At 26.6% G+C, this 19537-nt stretch overlaps 1 long non-coding RNA gene across 1 annotated transcript; it reads left to right on the top strand.

Annotated features, from left to right (window-relative positions):
• Positions 1-3069: 3069 nt before the first annotated feature.
• Positions 3070-19203, top strand: LOC126336214 (uncharacterized). Its single transcript, XR_007564913.1, has 2 exons — positions 3070-3321; positions 18829-19203. It is a non-coding gene; the product is annotated as an uncharacterized LOC126336214 (long non-coding RNA).
• The last annotated feature ends 334 nt before the right edge of the window (positions 19204-19537 follow it).

The raw sequence follows: 19537 nt of genomic DNA, 5'->3' as shown, positions 1-19537 counted from the left end.
CAAACTCAATAAGAAAAACAATAACTAACATAAATAAAGAAAGAACAATATATTCTAATCTCAAAAGAACCATTAATAAACGTTTACGTTTAGAAGAAAAAACATAAACACCAGCAAAATAAATCAATAAAGAAGTAAAAATAGAGAATATAATCATTAGTTTTAATAGTTTAAAAAAAACGCCGGTCTTGTAAACCGGAAATAAGTCCAGCCCCCACTTTTAAAACTTCAGAGGTGGAAAAGCTTCCATCATTGGTCCCCAAAACCGGTATTTTAAATAAACTAACCCCTGAAATGATCAAAATAATAATTATATCATTATCAAATGTAATAAATATTAATTTTATTAAATTAAGACACCCAATATCAATAATGCTTTTTATTATCCTTCAAACCTTCCTAGTTGGATTAAAAACAGGAACAATAATAGAAAGATATTGATTATCATATATTTTATTTTTAACATTTCTTGGTGGTATACTAGTATTATTTATTTACATTACAAGAATTGCATCAAACGAAATATTTCAGCCTAAATCAATCACTATAATTATTACATTAATAATGTGAGTATTTATCATATTAATATTAATTATTCTAGATATATCTATATTTATAGACTTTTTCAAAAACACCGAAACTATAAATATTGATAATTCAATCAATTATCAAGAAATAACAATATCTTTAGAAAAATTATATAATAGACCAACATTCATTATTACAATAATAATAATAATTTATTTATTTTTAGCACTACTAGCAGTTGTTAAAATCACCAATATTAATCAGGGACCTATTCGTAAAATAAGATAATTACTAATGAATAAACCCTTACGATTAAGACATCCTTTAATTAAAATTATTAATAACTCTTTAATTGACTTACCTGCCCCAACAAATATTTCATTTTGATGAAATTTTGGATCCCTATTAGGGTTATGTTTGGTAATTCAAATCGTAACTGGACTATTTTTAGCTATACATTATACATCAAATATTGAAATAGCATTCAGTAGTGTAGTACACATCTGCCGAGACGTAAATAATGGTTGAATTATCCGAACCTTACACGCAAATGGAGCATCTATATTTTTTATTTGTATTTACTTACATGTAGGACGGGGAATTTACTATGGATCTTATATATATATATACATACCTGAATAATTGGTACAGTGATTTTATTTTTAGTTATAGCAACTGCATTTATAGGATATGTCTTACCCTGAGGCCAAATATCTTTTTGAGGTGCAACAGTAATTACTAATTTATTATCAGCAATCCCATACTTAGGAACAGATTTAGTCCAATGAGTATGAGGAGGATTTGCTGTTGATAATGCAACATTAAATCGATTCTTCACATTCCATTTTGTATTACCATTTATTATTGCTGCTATAGCAGCAATTCATTTATTTTTTCTTCACCAAACAGCATCTAATAATCCTCTTGGACTAAATGGAGATATTGAAAAAATTCCATTCCATCCATACTTTACCTTTAAGGATTCTATTACATTTGTAATAATAACATCGTTATTAATTATACTATGTTTAATTAATCCTTACCTATTAGGAGATCCAGATAACTTTGTACCTGCCAACCCATTAGTAACACCAGTTCACATTCAACCAGAATGATATTTCCTATTTGCATATGCAATTCTACGATCTATCCCTAATAAGTTAGGAGGTGTTATTGCATTATTTTTATCAATTAGAATCTTAATAATTTTACCATTTTATAATAAAACACCATTCCGAGGCATTCAATTTTACCCTATTAATCAAATTTTATTCTGAATTATAGTAGTTGTTGTATGCTTACTAACGTGAATTGGTAAACGACCTGTTGAAGAACCTTATATTATAACAGGTCAAATCTTAACAATTAATTACTTCACATATTTCTTAATTAATGTCCATTTCGCAAACGCATGAGATAAATTAATTAAGGAATAAAGTTAATTAGCTTAGGAAAAGCATATGTTTTGAAAACATAAAATTAGAAGTTTAACTCTTCTATTAACTTTTCTCAAAAGATTTCACTAAACAAATGAGATAAATAAAATCTTTAAACCAACAAAGAAAATAAAAAAATTCAAAGATAAAGGTAAAAAACTTTTTCAAGCTAAGTACATTAATTTATCATAACGGAACCGTGGTAATGTTCCATGAACCCAAATAAAACCAAAAGATATAATAGCAAGCTTAATAAAAAATATAAAAGAATAAAAATCACCGCCCAAAAAAATTAAAGCCAATAACATTCTTATGAAGACAATTCTAGTATATTCAGCTAAAAAAATTAAAGTAAAACCACCCGCACCATACTCAATATTAAATCCTGAAACTAACTCAGATTCCCCTTCAGCAAAATCAAAAGGAGTACGATTAGTTTCAGCTAAGCAAGAAGCAAAACAAGCTAAAGCTAAAGGAAAAGAAATAATAATAAATCAACAATAAAGCTGATAGTTTATAAAATCAAACATATTAAAACTACCAATTAAAATAATTAAAGACAATAAAATTAAAGCTAAACTAACTTCATAAGAAATTGTTTGAGCAACAGAACGAAGAGAACCTAATAATGAATAATTTGAATTAGAAGATCAACCAGCAATTATAACAGTATAAACACCTAATCTAGTACAACATAAAAAAAATAAAAATCCATAAGAAAAAGAACACATATAAGTTAAATAAGGAAAAATTACTCAAACGGCTAAAGAAATCATTAAATTAAAAACAGGGGAAAAATTATAAAGTAGGTAATTAGATATAATAGGAATTGGCTGCTCCTTACAAATTAACTTAATAGCATCTCTAAATGGCTGAGGAATTCCAACAAAACCTACCTTATTTGGACCCTTTCGAATCTGAATATAACCTAAAACCTTACGCTCTAATAAAGTTAAAAAGGCAACACTAATTAAAACACAAATAACCAATAAAAGAAAATTCAAAATAAATATAAATAAATCATAAAGTATCAATACTATTTGTAGAAAAAATCTACATAAATGAATTCTAAATTCAACACATTAATCTGTCAAAATAGTAAATAAATTAATATTAATCAATATAACAAAAAATATTTTAACCATATGGTCCTTTCGTACTAATATGGATTAACAATCTTAGGATAGAAACCGACCTGGCTCACGCCGGTCTGAACTCAGATCATGTAAGAATTTAAAGGTCGAACAGACCTAATCATTGGGCTCCTGCACCCAAAATTTTTCTTAATCCAACATCGAGGTCGCAATCTGCTTTGTCGATATGAGCTCTCAAAAACAATTACGCTGTTATCACTAAGGTAACTTAATCTTATGATCATAAATTATGGATCAAAATAACAAACATAAATAAATGATATATTAATGAAGAGTTTATCTATTCTTCATGTCACCCCAACAAAACATCATCATTAAATATAGAAAGACAAACAAAAAACTATATAAAAGTAAAATGTCAAGCTCTATAGGGTCTTCTCGTCCTAAAGAAGAATTTAAGCCTTTTGACTCAAAAGTTAAATTCAAAAATTTATTAAGAGACAGTTGATTTCTCGTCAAGCCATTCATTCCAGCCACTAATTAAGAGACTAATGATTATGCTACCTTTGCACGGTCAAAATACCGCGGCTCTTTAAAAATACGCTCAGTGAGCAGGCCAGACCTCAAAATATAAAAAAGAGGACATGTTTTTGATAAACAGGCGGAAATCAATTTTGCCTAGTTCCTTATAATAAGTTCACAAGGTAAAAATTTCATACAAATAAATATACTAATTCTATCATTATTACAAAAATTTTAAAATTAAATTAATAATCTTAATAAAAAACCTAAAATATTTATAAAATCAAAATAAAAAATAATGAACTAAAACGTAATCTTAAAGATAGCTGGTTTAAAGCTTACTATTATATTTCTATAAAATAAATTATAGGTTATTAACTTCAAAGCTTATCCCTTAAAGAATAAATAAGTTAATATTTTTACTTAAAAAATTAAATAAAAACAAATAACTTTAAAAAATTAAATTTTTTCTTAAGAAACTAGATATCTTGCGAAACGATTAACATCTCATTTCTATAAATAATTTAATAATAATTATGATACATTAACTATAAATTATTTATAAATCAACCCAAATCGAGACAAGTAAAATAAATACTAAAATTTTGATAAACCCTGATACAAAAGGTACAATAAATAAAATCTACTTAAAAAAATTTAAAATAATATTTCATAAAACACTTACATTACCAATAAACTATAATTTAAAAAATCAATTCTATAAAATATACTAAGACAAAAATACAATAAAATTATTTATATTAAATAATTAAATAAACAAAAAATAAATATAATAAAATAAATAATCAAGATATCCTGATTTGCACAGAAAAATTTTCAGTGTAAATGAAACACTTTACTAATAAGTTATATCTTGAAACTCTTCCTAGATACACTTTCCAGTACATCTACTATGTTACGACTTATCTCATCTAAATTGAAGCTACTTTAAAATAAAATAGAATAATCAATAATGAGAGCGACGGGAGATGTGTACACATCTCAGAGCCAATATCAGTTAAATTAAATAAATTAAATTACTATCAAATCCACCTTCATTAACAGTATTTCACTATCAAATCCGTTATAAACAAAAATCTATTGTAACCCACCTCCTCTTAACTATAAGCTGCACCTTGACCTGAAATATTTTATAATTATAAATCTTGAGAATTATAACTCTAAAAAGATTCTCTGATAACGGAGATATACAAACAAATAAATTAAGTAGAGTAAATCGTGTATTATCAATCATGGGGTAGGTTCCTCTGAATGGAATGAGATACCGCCAAATTCTTTGGGTTTAAAGACCTTAACTAATAGTACCCTGGTAAATATAATTAACATTTAAAATAATAGGGTATCTAATCCTAGTTTATTATTTAAATTTCACAGATTCATAAAAAGGGCCACAAATAAATTTTAACATTTCACCTTACAAATTTATATTTCAACCCTAATAATATAAACAACTGTTTTAACCAATAATATTCACTTGTATCAATCGTATAACCGCGGCTGCTGGCACGAATTATGCCGATACTAAATCAATTGCTAAATCCAAAATCACTTGATAATTAAATCAAATTACTATAAAAAGAACATTTAGTCTAACAAAACTTACATATAATACAAAGAAAAAGTGAATAAACAAGCAAGAATAAAACTTTTAAAAATAAAAAATAAGAAAATTTTAAATCTATTAATTCAGGAAAAAATAAAAGATTCAAATATTTAAAGAAAAAAAAAGAAAAAAACCACAAACATTAACAAAAAAAAAAGAAACGCCCCTATGTATGACCACAACAACTTCTCTATTATATATAATTAAAGATTAATATGGAACATGTATAGCAATAAATGTATTATATTCTTCCTTATTTAATCTTTCTTTTCACTAATAAATAAATAAAGATTAAATAATATAATAAATATATTTTATACAATTATGTAATTTAATATAATATGTTATTAATATGAATTCTTTTTTTTATATTAAGTTAACTTTCATATATATTAGTTAAATAATCTAATTATAGATAATTTACATAATTATATTATTATAATTAATATAATTATTTATATTAATTATAATATTTTATATTTAAATTAATAATTTTATTTATTATATCCAATTATAATAATATTAAATTTCAAATTACATATTATTATATATATTATATTATAATAACCTATTTTAAGCTAAAAACATAAGTAGCTATAATCCTAGGTAAATAATTGCATTAAAATAATCAATTGATAATGGTAAGATGAACTTATAATACTTTAATTTCAATTAAATGTAATATATTAATATAAATTATTTATTATATATATATATATATATAAAAAATAAAATGAGCAGGATAAATTAATCCTAATTAAACAAAATAATACATAAAAGAATTTCAAAAAAAAACTTTCGATTTATATATTAAATAAATGAAGTTCCTGATTAAAGGGTTACCTTGATAGGGTAAATAAAGTAAATAAAATTACCTTCATTAAAATTACATAAGATAGAATTAAACTACCTCCTTTAGTATCAAAAACTAACGTGCATCATACACCTTAATGTAAAAAGGTAAGCTAAACAAGCTAATGGGTTCATACCCCATTTATAGAGGTATCAATCCTCTCCTTTTTAATGACCAACAACTCTACAAAACTTCTCTTCCTATCAACATTAATGATAGGAACGATCCTGTCCATTTCATCAAATTCCTGATTTGGGGTTTGAATAGGACTTGAGATCAACTTACTTTCATTTATTCCGCTCCTAACAAGAAATAAAAATATAATAATAAATGAATCATCAATTAAATATTTTATTGTCCAAGCAATAGAATCGACAATATTATTATTTTCAATTTTGCTGATTCAAATAAAATATCCAATGGGATGGGAAACAGAATTTATCCCATCAATAATAATTAGATCTAGACTATTATTAAAGATTGGAGCTGCACCTTTCCATTTCTGATTTCCAGAAGTTATAGGAGCATCAAGATGAAATAATTGTTTAACATTAATAACATGACAAAAAATCGCCCCAATAATGGTCTTATCTTATTGTATTCAATTAAGAACTTTTATTTGAACAATTATTATCTTAAGAATTATTATTATCAGAGAAAACATCTGAGAACTATACTTAATTATTTACTCACTATTAAGATTAATTATAGTTTTATTATTTAAGCAAATAAATTTATTTTTCATAAATCAAATTTATTCAGCCAGAAATATAAAAACCGAAATTAAATTCATAATATTCTTATCTTTATTATCTTTAGGTGGACTACCACCATTCCTTGGATTCTTACCAAAATGAATTGTAATACAATCATTAATAGAAAACAATATAACAACTATTATAACTATTATAGTTGTATTAACTACAATTACACTCTACTACTATATATGTATTAGATTCTCAGCTCTAATTATATCATACACAGAAAATTCTTGATCTATAAAGATAAAGTCCCAAGAATCAAGAATCATTCTTCCTATAACAGTAATAATTTCAACAATAGGATTGATTTCAACATCAACCTTAATTTCATTATACTAAGGACTTAAGTTAATCAAACTAATAACCTTCAAAGTTATAATTAAAAGAATAATCTTTTAGGCCTTAGTAAAATTTTACACCTCTAGAATTGCAGTCTAGAATCATAATTGAATATAAGACCTAAATATGATAAGAGAGAAAACATCTCATAAGTAGATTTACAGTCTACCACCTAAAATTCAGCCATCTTACCGCAAAAATGATTATTCTCAACAAACCATAAGGACATTGGTACTTTATACTTCATATTTGGAGCATGAGCAGGAATAGTAGGAACATCATTAAGAATACTTATTCGTGCTGAACTTGGCCAACCCGGATCTCTAATTGGGGATGACCAGATTTATAATGTTATTATTACAGCTCACGCATTCGTAATAATTTTCTTTATAGTAATACCTATTATAATTGGTGGATTTGGTAATTGACTTGTTCCACTAATAATTGGTGCACCAGATATAGCATTTCCACGAATAAATAATATAAGTTTTTGATTACTACCACCTTCACTAACCCTTCTTCTTACATCTTCTATAGTAGATAATGGTGCTGGTACAGGATGAACAGTTTACCCTCCTCTAGCAGGAGCTATTGCACACGGGGGTGCATCTGTAGATCTAGCTATTTTTTCACTGCACTTAGCAGGTGTATCATCTATTCTTGGTGCAGTGAATTTCATTACAACAGCAATTAATATACGATCAGAAAGTATAACTTTAGATCAAACACCTTTATTTGTATGATCTGTAGCTATTACAGCATTACTTCTCCTTCTTTCACTTCCAGTTTTAGCAGGAGCTATTACTATATTATTAACAGATCGAAATTTAAATACATCATTCTTTGACCCTGCAGGAGGGGGTGACCCAATTCTATATCAACATCTATTTTGATTCTTTGGACACCCAGAAGTTTATATTTTAATTCTGCCGGGGTTCGGAATTATTTCACATATTGTATGTCAAGAAAGAGGAAAAATTGAATCATTTGGAACATTAGGTATAATTTATGCTATACTATCAATTGGACTAATAGGATTTATTGTATGAGCACATCATATATTTACAGTAGGAATGGATGTTGACACACGAGCATATTTTACATCAGCAACAATAATTATTGCTGTACCTACAGGAATTAAGGTATTTAGATGATTAGCTACATTATATGGAACTAAATTCAAGTTCAATCCACCATTATTATGAGCTCTAGGATTTATTTTCCTATTTACAATTGGTGGATTAACAGGATTAGTATTAGCAAATTCATCACTTGATATTGTATTACATGTTACATATTATGTAGTAGCCCACTTTCATTATGTATTATCTATAGGAGCAGTATTTGCAATTATAGGAGGTGTCATTCAATGATATCCACCATTTACAGGATTAACTATAAATAATACATGATTAAAAATCCAATTTACAATTATATTCAATGGAGTAAATTTAACATTCTTTCCTCAACACTTCCTAGGATTAGCAGGAATACCTCGACGATACTCTGACTACCCAGACGCATATACATCATGAAACGTAGTATCAAGAATTGGGTCTACAATTTCTATTGTAGGAATCATTATATTCATTGTAATTATATGAGAAAGAATGATTACAAACCGAGCAATTATATTTAGAGCTAACATAAGAAGATCAACAGAATGACTACAAAATAACCCTCCTGCAGAACATAGTTACTCAGAATTACCATTAATCTCTAGATTCTAATATGGCAGATTAGTGCAGTAGATTTAAGCTCTACAAATAAAGGTTTGACCTTTTATTAGAAAATATTTATTAATGGCAACATGATCAAATTTATCTCTTCAAGATGGAGCTTCACCATTAATGGAGCAATTATCATTCTTTCATGATCATACTATGGTCGTATTATTATTAATTACAGTAATTGTAGGTTATGCCCTAAGTTATATATTATTTATTGCCTATACTAACCGTAATATACTTCATGGACATTTAATTGAAACAATCTGAACAGCTTTACCAGCAATTACATTATTTTTTATTGCCCTTCCATCATTACGACTATTATATTTACTTGATGATTCAGTAGATGCAATAATTACAATTAAAACCATTGGACGACAATGATATTGAAGATATGAATATTCAGACTTCATAGACGTAGAATTTGACACTTATATAACACCAGAACAAGACCTAGAAAATGATGGATTCCGACTACTAGATGTAGATAACCGAACAATCCTACCAATAAATACAGAAGTACGAGTATTAACAAGAGCATCAGATGTTCTACACTCATGAGCAGTTCCTGCATTAGGGGTTATAATTGATGCAACGCCAGGTCGGTTAAATCAAGGAACATTCACAATAAATCGACCTGGATTATTCTTTGGACAATGCTCAGAAATCTGTGGAGCAAACCACAGATTTATACCAATTGTAATTGAAAGAACTTCAGTAAATTTATTTATTAAGTGATTATCTAAGATAATTTAAGGAGTTAGTTAAAATAAATAACATTAGAGTGTCAATCTAAAGTAACTAAAAAAAATTAGTACACCTTGAAATTCATCAGATGACTGAAAGTAAGTAATGGTCTCTTAAACCAAATAATAGTAAATTAACGACTACTTCTGATGGGGAAATTATATCCAAATCCCTCAAATATCCCCTCTTATATGATTCTCACTATTCATTATATTTTCAGCTACATTAATCTTGTTTAATCAAATAAACTTCTTCTCATTTAAACCTAACCTTATTAAAAGAGCAGAAAAAGGAACAATTGAAATAAAAAACTTAAATTGAAAATGATAACAAATCTATTCTCAACATTTGACCCATCAACTAACATCTTTAATTTATCATTAAATTGAACTAGAACATTTCTAGGACTATTATTAATCCCATCACTATTTTGACTTACACCATCACGAATTAACATTATCTGAAATAAACTAAATTTAACCTTACATAATGAATTTAAAACACTTCTTGGACCAAAATCATTTAATGGAACAACATTCATTTTCATCTCAATTTTTATTATAATATTATTTAACAATTTCATAGGATTATTCCCTTATATTTTTACTAGAACAAGACATTTAGCATTAACATTTGCAATTGCCCTACCTATATGGCTAAGATTTATATTATTTGGATGAATTAACCATACTAATCATATATTTACACACCTTGTACCACAAGGTACACCGCCTGCATTAATATCATTTATAGTACTAATTGAAACAATTAGTAATGTTATTCGACCAGGTACATTAGCAGTACGGTTGGCAGCAAATATAATTGCAGGACACTTATTATTAACCTTATTAGGAAACACAGGACCATCTATAGCAATAAACTTAATCTCATTACTAATTATTGGACAAATACTTCTATTAATTCTAGAATCAGCAGTAGCAATAATTCAAGCCTATGTTTTCTCAATTCTAAGAACTCTATATTCTAGAGAAGTATATTAAACCTATGTTAACAACTCACTCAAACCACCCATTCCACTTAGTAGACTATAGACCTTGACCATTAACAGGAGCAATTGGAGCAATAGTCCTAGTATCAGGACTAGCAAAATGATTCCACCTATTTAATATTAACTTATTCATAATTGGATTTGGAATTACCCTACTAACTATAATTCAATGATGACGAGATGTAGTACGAGAAGGAACATATCAAGGATTACATACAGGATTTGTATCAATTGGATTACGATGAGGAATAATTTTATTTATTGCATCAGAGGTATTATTTTTCGTTTCTTTTTTTTGAGCATTCTTTAGAAGAAGATTAGCACCAACAATTGAACTAGGAATACTATGACCTCCAATAGGAATTCAACCCTTTAACCCTATACAAATTCCATTACTTAATACAGCTATTCTTTTAGCATCAGGAGTAACAGTAACATGAGCACATCATAGTTTAATGGAATCTAATCATACTCAAGCACTACAAGGATTATTCTTCACAGTGTTATTAGGACTATACTTTACAATACTTCAAGCATATGAATATTGAGAAGCACCTTTTACCATTGCAGATGCAGTTTATGGATCAACATTCTTTGTTGCAACAGGATTCCATGGTTTACACGTAATTATTGGAACAATCTTTTTATCAACATGTCTACTTCGACACTCAATAAATCAATTTTCACCAAGACATCACTTTGGATTTGAAGCAGCAGCATGATACTGACACTTCGTAGACGTAGTATGATTATTCTTATATATCTCTATTTATTGATGAGGTAGATAATTGTTTTTCTAGTATAAATAGTACATTTGACTTCCAATCAGAAAGCTTGATATAAATCAAGAAAAACAATTCTAATTCTATCAACAAGAGTTTTCATTAGATTTATTATTCCAATAATTGTTATAATCCTGGCAACAACACTATCAAAAAAATTAATTAATGATCGAGAAAAAAGATCACCATTTGAATGTGGGTTTGATCCAAAAAGATCAGCACGAATACCATTCTCAATAAGATTCTTCCTAATTGCAGTAATCTTTTTAATTTTTGATGTAGAAATTGCACTAATTCTACCAATTGTAATTATTTTTAAAACTTCAGACATTATAATCTGAACAGTATCAACAATATTTTTTATTCTAGTTCTATTAGGACGACTATACCATGAATGAAACCAAGGAGCATTACAATGAGCAGAATAAAGGGTTGTAGTTAAATATAACATTTGGGTTGCATTCAAAAAGTATTGATATTATCAATCAACCTTAAATAGAATAAGAAGCGAAATATTGCAGTCAGTTTCGACCTGGAAGATTGGTATGTACTACCCTTATTCTTATTAATTGAAGCAAAAAAGAGGCGTATTACTGTTAATAATATAATTGAACTATAATAGTTCCAATTAAGGAAATGTAAAGCCAATATGAAAGCTGCTAACTTTTTATATTAGCGGTTAAACTCCGTTAACATTTCTAAAATTTATATAGTTTAAATAAAACATTACATAATATATCTATATTTATAAATACTTAAAAGTAAAAATACTTCCTTAACATCTTCAGTGTCACGCTCTAATTATAAGCTATTTAAGTAAACGAAAAACAATATTACCAAAATAAATATTCAAAAAATAAAAGTTAAAAGATAAATCTTGAAATTAAATCATATCAACCTTGAATATAACCAATTAAATAAATAAATAATCTATATAAACTTTGACCACCAAGTAATTCACCTCAACCATAATCAAATGACTTAGATGAATAATAACCTATTTTTAAAGGAATATATCTAATAAACTTAGTTGAAAGAAAAGGTACAAAATCATATAGAACCAGCAAATCTAACAAAAGAAAGTATACTTAAAGAAAATAAATTATGAGAAAAATCAAAATTAGAAATAAGATAACCTAAATAAGCACCTAAAATAACAACTGTAATAGTTAAAAACTTTAAATAATAAGGTAAAGCAATCACATGAGGAATAGGAAAAATTAATCAAGATAAAAGACTACCACCAAAAACAGCAACAAACAATAGACCAATTATTCCAAATGAAATATAATAACCCTTATCATCAAAAGAAAATCTAGAATAAAAATTATTATCACCAGATATTGAATAATAAAACAAACGGAAAGAATAAGAAGCAGTTAAACCAGTAGAAAAAAAATAAAGAAAAAAAATTAAACAATTAATTCATCTTAAACAAACCATCTCAAGAATTAAATCCTTTGAATAAAATCCCGCTAAAAAAGGTATTCCACACAAAGATAAACTAGAAACATTAAAACAAACTGAAGTTAAAGGTATGAAATTAACAATTGATCCTATAAAACGAATATCCTGAGAATCCTTCAAATTATGAATTATTGAACCTGCACATATAAATAATAATGCCTTAAATAAAGCATGAGCCAATAAATGAAAAAATGCAAGCTTTGGATAACCTATAGCCAAAATTCTTATTATTAAACCAAGTTGTCCTAAAGTAGAAAGAGCAATAATCTTCTTTCAATCAAACTCAAAATTAGCGCCCAATCCAGCCATAAATATAGTTATACAACCAATTAAAAGTAAAAATCAACCACAATTATAAGTATCCAATATTGGTCTAAAACGAATTAATAAATAAACACCAGCAGTAACAAGAGTAGAAGAATGAACTAAAGCAGAAACAGGAGTAGGAGCTGCTATAGCAGCAGGAAGTCATGAAGAGAAAGGAATCTGAGCTCTCTTAGTTATAGCTGCTAAAACAATTTATATAGTAATGAGCTTTATTTCAAAAGAATTAGAAATAAAATCATAATAATAAATATAATTTCAACCACCAAAATTTAACATTCATGCAATAGAAATTAAAATAGCAACATCACCAATACGATTAGAAAGTGCAGTTAATATACCAGCACTATAAGATTTTACATTTTGATAATAAATAACTAAACAATAAGAAACTAAACCTAAACCATCTCAACCTAATAAAATTCTAATTAAATTAGGACTAATAATTAAAAAACCTATAGAAAGAATAAATATTAAAACAATAATAATAAAACGATTTATATTCTTTTCACCAGATATATAATCCTCTCTATAATAAATAACCAAAGAAGAAATATATATAACAAAAGATATAAAAATAAGAGATATTCAATCCAAAATTAAAGTTATAACAACTATAGAACCATGTAAATTGAAAAGCTCTCACTCAACAAGAACTCTATAATCAATTATTAAATAATAAATACCAAAAATAAAAATTATAGTTCTCGAAATAAACAAAGAAAAAAAACTCAAAGAACAAATAGAAAATAAATTCACGGCCTAAGATGAAAAACTTCATATCATTGATTCCACAAAACAATATTTTTAATTAAAATACTTAAGCAAACTAAACAAAGAAATATTCACCCTTTAAACAGAGAATATTTAAAGGCAATCAATGTAAAAGTAAAAGATGATATTCACGAAAATAACCAAGAGAACAAGTATAAACACCAGAATAATAATTCCCATGCTGAGAATAAGAATATATATACAAAGTATAAACAGCTCTAAAAAAAGATAAAAAAATCAAAGCAAAGAATCTAAATGAAGATCAAGATATAATTCTATTTAATAATCTAATTTCACCTACCAAATTTAAAGAAGGAGGAGCAGCCATATTTGATGATCTTAAAAGAAATCATCATAAAGCCATTCTTGGCATCAAATTAATTATACCCTTGTTAATTAATAATCTTCGTCTACCTAAACGTTCATAAATAATATTAGATAAACAAAATAAACCAGAAGAACATAAACCATGACCAACCATTAGAGAAAGAGAACCTACACAACCTCATCAATTCGTAGTCATCAATCCACCAATAACCATTCTTATATGAGCAACAGAAGAATATGCAATTAAAGACTTTAAATCAACCTGACGAAAACAAATAAATCCTACAATAACACCCCCAGATAAACCTAAAGACTATCAAAAATAATTAAACTTTAAACCCAAATAAGAAATAACCTTTATAACACGAAAAATACCATAACCACCTAACTTTAATAAAACACCAGCAAGAATTATTCTACCTGAAATAGGGGCCTCTACATGAGCCTTAGGAAGTCATAAATGAACCAAAAACATAGGTATCTTAACTAAAAAAGCCAAAATTATAAATACATAAAACATAAAATAATAAGAACCAAAATCAACCAAGAAAGGAAAATATAAAGTATTAGAAAAATCATAAACCTTAAATAAAACTAATAATAAAGGTAATCTAGCAACCAAAGTATAAAAAATTAAATAAACACCAGCCTGCAAACGCTCAGGTTGATAACCCCAACCCAAAATTAAAAGTAAAGTAGGAACTAATCTAGCCTCAAAAAAAATATAAAAAGAAAGAAGACTTAATCTAGCAAATGAACAATAAAGCATAATTATTAAAATCAAAACCATAAAAACAAAAAAATTAGAATGATATGAACTTAAATAAACTGAACCTCTAGCAGTGATTATTAAAGAACAAATCCAAAAACTAAGTAAAATTAAACTAAAAGAAAAATAATCAATACCAAAATAATATCTAATTATATTCAAATCAGCATATGAATAAACACAAATTATAAAAACAAAACCCGACAGAAACATTAAAGAATGAACCAACCATCAACAATTATTTAATAAACAAAGAGGGATCAAAAAAATAGTTATAAATAAATACTTTAACATAAAGATAAACCAAAAGAATTAAAAAAATCATTACCATGAGAACGAATTATTGAAACTAAAATAGAAAGACCTAAAGCACCCTCACAAACAGAAAAAACTAAAAAAATAACAGGAAAAAAATAATCATAATCAAACTCAATAAGAAAAACAATAACTAACATAAATAAAGAAAGAACAATATATTCTAATCTCAAAAGAACCATTAATAAACGTTTACGTTTAGAAGAAAAAACATAAACACCAGCAAAATAAATCAATAAAGAAGTAAAAATAGAGAATATAAACATTAGTTTTAATAGTTTAAAAAAAACGCCGGTCTTGTAAACCGGAAATAAGTCCAGCCCCCACTTTTAAAACTTCAGAGGTGGAAAAGCTTCCATCATCGGTCCCCAAAACCGGTATTTTAAATAAACTAACCCCTGAAATGATCAAAATAATAATTATATCATTATCAAATGTAATAAAAATTAATTTTATTAAATTAAGACACCCAATATCAATAATGCTTTTTATTATCCTTCAAACCTTCCTAGTTGGATTAATAACAGGAACAATAATAGAAAGATATTGATTATCATATATTTTATTTTTAACATTTCTTGGTGGTATACTAGTATTATTTATTTACATTACAAGAATTGCATCAAACGAAATATTTCAGCCTAAATCAATCACTATAATTATTACATTAATAATGTGAGTATTTATCATATTAATATTAATTATTCTAGATATATCTATATTTATAGACTTTTTCAAAAACACCGAAACTATAAATATTGATAATTCAATCAATTATCAAGAAATAACAATATCTTTAGAAAAATTATATAATAGACAAACATTCATTATTACAATAATAATAATAATTTATTTATTTTTAGCACTACTAGCAGTTGTTAAAATCACCAATATTAATCAGGGACCTATTCGTAAAATAAGATAATTACTAATGAATAAACTCTTACGATTAAGACATCCTTTAATTAAAATTATTAATAACTCTTTAATTGACTTACCTGCCCCAACAAATATTTCATTTTGTTTAAATTTTGGATCCCTATTAGGGTTATGTTTGGTAATTCAAATCGTAACTGGACTATTTTTAGCTATACATTATACATCAAATATTGAAATAGCATTCAGTAGTGTAGTACACATCTGCCGAGACGTAAATAATGGTTGAATTATCCGAACCTTACACGAAAATGGAGCATCTATATTTTTTATTTGTATTTACTTACATGTAGGACGGGGAATTTACTATGGATCTTATATATATATACATACCTGAATAATTGGTACAGTGATTTTATTTTTAGTTATAGCAACTGCATTTATAGGATATGTCTTACCCTGAGGCCAAATATCTTTTTGAGGTACAACAGTTATTACTAATTTATTATCAGCAATCCCATACTTAGGAACAGATTTAGTCCAATGAGTATGAGGAGGATTCGCTGTTGATAATGCAACATTAAATCGATTCTTCACATTCCATTTTGTATTACCATTTATTATTGCTGCTATAGCAGCAATTCATTTATTTTTTCTTCACCAAACAGGATCTAATAATCCTCTTGGACTAAATGGAGATATTGAAAAAATTCCATTCCATCCATACTTTACCTTTAAGGATTCTATTACATTTGTAATAATAACATCATTATTAATTATACTATGTTTAATTAATCCTTACCTATTAGGAGATCCAGATAATTTTGTACCTGCCAACCCATTAGTAACACCAGTTCACATTCAACCAGAATGATATTTCCTATTTGCATATGCAATTCTACGATCTATCCCTAATAAGTTAGGAGGTGTTATTGCATTATTTTTATCAATTAGAATCTTAATAATTTTACCATTTTATAATAAAACACCATTCCGAGGCATTCAATTTTACCCTATTAATCAAATTTTATTCTGAATTATAGTAGTTGTTGTATGCTTACTAACGTGAATTGGTAAACGACCTGTTGAAGAACCTTATATTATAACAGGTCAAATCTTAACAATTATTTACTTCACATATTTCTTAATTAATGTCCATGTCGCAAACGCATGAGATAAATTAATTAAGGAATAAAGTTAATTAGCTTAGGAAAAGCATATGTTTTGAAAACATAAAATTAGAAGTTTAACTCTTCTATTAACTTTTCTCAAAAAATTTCACTAAACAAATGAGATAAATAAAATCTTTAAACCAACAAAGAAAATAAAAAAATTCAAAGATAAAGGTAAAAAACTTTTTCAAGCTAAGTACATTAATTATAATAACGGAACCGTGGTAATGTTCCACGAACCCAAATAAAACCAAAAGATATAATAGCAAGCTTAATAAAAAATATAAAAGAATAAAAATCACCGCCCAAAAAAATTAAAGCCAATAACATTCTTATGAAGACAATTCTAGTATATTCAGCTAAAAAAATTAAAGTAAAACCACCCGCACCATACTCAATATTAAATCCTGAAACTAACTCAGATTCCCCTTCAGCAAAATCAAAAGGAGTACGATTAGTTTCAGCTAAGCAAGAAGCAAAACAAGCTAAAGCTAAAGGAAAAGAAATAATAATAAATCAACAATAAAGCTGATAGTTTATAAAATCAAACATATTAAAACTACCAATTAAAATAATTAAAGACAATAAAATTAAAGCTAAACTAACTTCATAAGAAATTGTTTGAGCAACAGAACGAAGAGAACCTAATAATGAATAATTTGAATTAGAAGATCAACCAGCAATTATAACAGTATAAACACCTAATCTAGTACAACATAAAAAAAATAAAAATCCATAAGAAAAAGAACACATATAAGTTAAATAAGGAAAAATTACTCAAACGGCTAAAGAAATCATTAAATTAAAAACAGGGGAAAAATTATAAAGTAGGTAATTAGATATAATAGGAATTGGCTGCTCCTTACAAATTAACTTAATAGCATCTCTAAATGGCTGAGGAATTCCAACAAAACCTACCTTATTTGGACCCTTTCGAATCTGAATATAACCTAAAACCTTACGCTCTAATAAAGTTAAAAAGGCAACACTAATTAAAACACAAATAACCAATAAAAGAAAATTCAAAAAAAATATAAATAAATCATAAAGTATCAATACTATTTGTAGAAAAAATCTACATAAATGAATTCTAAATTCAACACATTAATCTGTCAAAATAGTAAATAAATTAATATTAATCAATATAACAAAAAATATTTTAACCATATGGTCCTTTCGTACTAATATGGATTAACAATCTTAGGATAGAAACCGACCTGGCTCACGCCGGTCTGAACTCAGATCATGTAAGAATTTAAAGGTCGAACAGACCTAATCATTGGGCTCCTGCACCCAAAATTTTTCTTAATCCAACATCGAGGTCGCAATCTGCTATGTCGATATGAGCTCTCAAAAACAATTACGCTGTTATCCATAAGGTAACTTAATCTTATGATCATAAATTATGGATCAAAATAACAAACATAAATAAATGATATAATAATGAAGAGTTTATCTCTTCTTCATGTCACCCCAACAAAACATCATCATTAAATATAGAAAGACAAACAAAAAACTATATAAAAGTAAAATGTCAAGCTCTATAGGGTCTTCTCGTCCTAAAGAAGAATTTAAGCCTTTTGACTCAAAAGTTAAATTCAAAAATTTATTAAGAGACAGTTGATTTCTCGTCAAGCCATTCATTCCAGCCACTAATTAAGAGACTAATGATTATGCTACCTTTGCACGGTCAAAATACCGCGGCTCTTTAAAAATACGCTCAGTGAGCAGGCCAGACCTCAAAATATAAACAAGAGGACATGTTTTTGATAAACAGGCGGAAATCAATTTTGCCTAGTTCCTTATAATAAGTTCACAAGGTAATAATTTCATACAAATAAATATACTAATTCTATCATTATTACAAAAATTTTAAAATTAAATTAATAATCTTAATAAAAAACCTAAAATATTTATAAAATCAAAATAAAAAATAATGAACTAAAACGTAATCTTAAAGATAGCTGGTTTAAAGCTTACTATTATATTTCTATAAAATAAATTATAGGTTATTAACTTCAAAGCTTATCCCTTAAAGAATAAATAAGTTAATATTTTTACTTAAAAAATTAAATAAAAACAAATAAC

This window comes from Schistocerca gregaria, chromosome 2 (assembly GCF_023897955.1).
Source record: "Schistocerca gregaria isolate iqSchGreg1 chromosome 2, iqSchGreg1.2, whole genome shotgun sequence".
Classification (NCBI taxonomy): Eukaryota; Metazoa; Arthropoda; class Insecta; order Orthoptera; family Acrididae; genus Schistocerca; species Schistocerca gregaria.
Note: the sequence above shows the minus strand (reverse complement) of the source record. Positions and strands in the feature narration are given on the sequence as shown.